Genomic DNA, 3,124 nt, shown 5'->3' with positions numbered 1-3,124 from the left:
ATGGGCGAATATATTAGCAGAATTAAACTTGCCAAAATTGTCAGCAAAATATCAAAAAGTATTGATATTCTATACAGAATTTACTAATCTATTTTACTTATATACAGTTATATAAATTACTTAATATACGTGAATATTGTCTTGAGTAGTATTACTAAAGACAAACTAAAAACACACAATCAAATAAGAGACATGAAAAATATATTTAAAAAAAAAGAAATAAACATGCTAAGCCACCCTTTCATAATTATTATTTTATTTAAGTTATACGAGTTAAACATATATATAAAATATATATTAAAAATATAAGAAATAATAAGAATTTTATGAACTTGGTTTTTGTTATTAATTTATTATTTAAAATGGCAAGCAGTAATTGTCGGCAGTGTCGGCAAATAGTTTTGAAACTTTTCAAAACTATTTTTGTCGGCGCTGCCGACACTTAAAACTTATTTTAATAATTGTCAACATCGTTAGCAAAGAATTTGATATTTTTAGCTCATGTGATCAAGGTAGTTATCTGTCGAATATGTCTTAGACTATTTTCTTCCAATATAAAATATGTCCCACATATTTTCTATCGACATATTTTGACATAACTTTATGTCTGAATTATTTTCTGCTGATATAAAATATGTCAGACATTTTCTGTCGACATATTTTGACATAATCTTATGTCTGAATTATTTTCTACTGATATAAAATATGTCAGACATATTTTCTATTGACATTTTCTGACATAATTTTATGTCTGTCAAATTTGCTGTTTGATATTCTTGAAAAAAAAATCAATCTAACAATTATATTGCGCATTTCAGCTTAATTTAAAGAGTAAAGTGAAAATAGTCTAACAAATTTGTTGCTTTTTTGCTTCATAAAAATTTTATTTTAATCCCTATAAGCAAACATCACAACTTGCGAAATTTTATAGAGCCGATCCCATTTTGTTTCTTGATTTTCCTTCCAGTATACAAAAATGTTGAATTCAACGTCTAATGTCACTCGCGCTTCATTAAGAACCCATTTTAAAGTTAGTTGACGAATATATTTATCTGATTCTGAAGACGCATTAACAATACCTTGTCTTGTTCCTCCTCCAGTATATTCAATGAAACGGAGTACTTTTTCAGCTTCAACATCTTCTGAGTTCATCGGACTGATCTCTTCAGAAGTATTTGATGAATATGACGCATTTAATTGTATGGATTCTTCTGTTGATGAAGAATTTGACTATTCTTTTCGAGTTGTCTAATCAACAGTTCTGTGTTAAACAGTTGATGACCCGATGTAAAGCAAAATCTAGGATCCAGAACTAAGGCAGCAATAAATGTTTCACATATAAAAAAAACTTGTTCTCGTGTATTAATTGCGTTGGTCAGTAACAATTTTAATCCCAAATCACCTGCTGGAACGTCCTCGATTTCTATTTTTATTTGAATCCATCGAACGTAGAATTCACTCATTGATAATTTTGGTGATTGAAAACCCATCATGATTGAATGTATTGGTAAAAATGCGTTGAAATATTTATCTATTAAGCTCCATGATGCATCACTTAACTTTAACTTGTCGTGTCTTATCTTTTGATATGATTCTGCGTTGGTATGAAAATCTTTTATCATCAAAAAAGTGAAATCCCAACGAGGTGCAATGTCTATACTAGGCTTTTTAGATTTTTAAACATTTGAATATATGCTTCTTTTTTGGATTCAATAACAACCTTTCTTATGTTATTCAATGCATCTTCAAACATTTTACGTCCTTGGCAGCTAGGTGACACACATGTGCGCTACAAAACATGGTTGAACAGAACAATCCAACCAATTTTTCAACGCAAACAGTGTGGGTTTCACTATAACTTCCTTCTTCATTCTCTTAAGCGTCAATATCAATTTCCTCGTCTTCGAAATCTATAAATTCGTCACCATAAATTTCAAGGATTACTTTCATTTGATCTTGTGCGTTTTGGAGAATATTTGAAGCCTTCATCGTATGCTTTCCCTTATCTGTGCAAATTGCGTAGATATCAGTAGCACTTTTTTCAATTTTTCTAATCACATTTTCAAATTAAGCAGCCAAAATTTCGCCAAACTGTCGATCTTCTTGAGTAATTATGCCTAAGGTTCTGTCAACTATTTCCTCGTCCTTGATATATCTGCAACTAACTCCAAACACGTTTCTTCCATATCGCGACGCACTATCAAACATCAACGGCATAAGAACATTTTCAGTTTCTTCTCTTATTAGCGAAAAAATATTTTCACATGCATGTTGAATGTAGCGTTTCATGCTGTGACAATTTATACAAATTTTGAATTTTTTGAGTAGATTTTTCACTAAAGACATTTGTCCGATTTCATCAGCTGATGCTAAAGACAAGTTACGGCGCATTATTAATCGAATCATTTTTCTAAATAAATGATTTACACCAACTTCTAGCTTGATTCGTCTAATTAATTGAATTTCATCGTCATTTTGATGCCTTGTAGCTGGGGTAGCTTCAGGTAACTCAATTTCGTCGACTTTTTCTTTGTGTTTTCAAAGAAGGTGATCTTTGAGGCTAATTATTTTGCCTTTGTAAAATTTTCTGCACATTTTACATTTTCCTCCTTCTTAATTAATTTCAAATTGAGTTTTTACTTGTTCATTTAATAAATTATTCTCCATTTTTGACTTTAAATCGTAAAGAAAACGAAAAAAATAATCATTAAAATATATACTTCACTCAAAACATTTTTTGCAAGTTTATAGCAGTTAACTGTGCAGTTATAATGCAATTGTCAGTTTTTTTAATATTAAATATATCATAACTATAATAACTATACGTATATTATTCGTAATTAGTTATAAATTATTAGAATCTTTTGAATTCGATTTTCCATAATGAAACCTTTTTAAGATCAACTATTAATTAAAAATAACTGAAAATGGTTTTTTCTATTATTATTTTAATCAAAAGAATAAATTTAAGTTTAGTCATACAAATAAAAACCACTTTCAGTAATAAAAACTCAGCTTGAGATGGTTTTTACATTCTTATAAGGGAAATCGTCAATACTAATCAATACTAACCAATACTATCAAATGATGCATCAACACTAGTCAATATTAGTCAATACTATCA

Source organism: Hydra vulgaris, chromosome 10, assembly GCF_038396675.1.
Source record: "Hydra vulgaris chromosome 10, alternate assembly HydraT2T_AEP".
NCBI classification, from domain to species: Eukaryota; Metazoa; Cnidaria; class Hydrozoa; order Anthoathecata; family Hydridae; genus Hydra; species Hydra vulgaris.
This window is presented reverse-complemented; position numbering follows the sequence as displayed.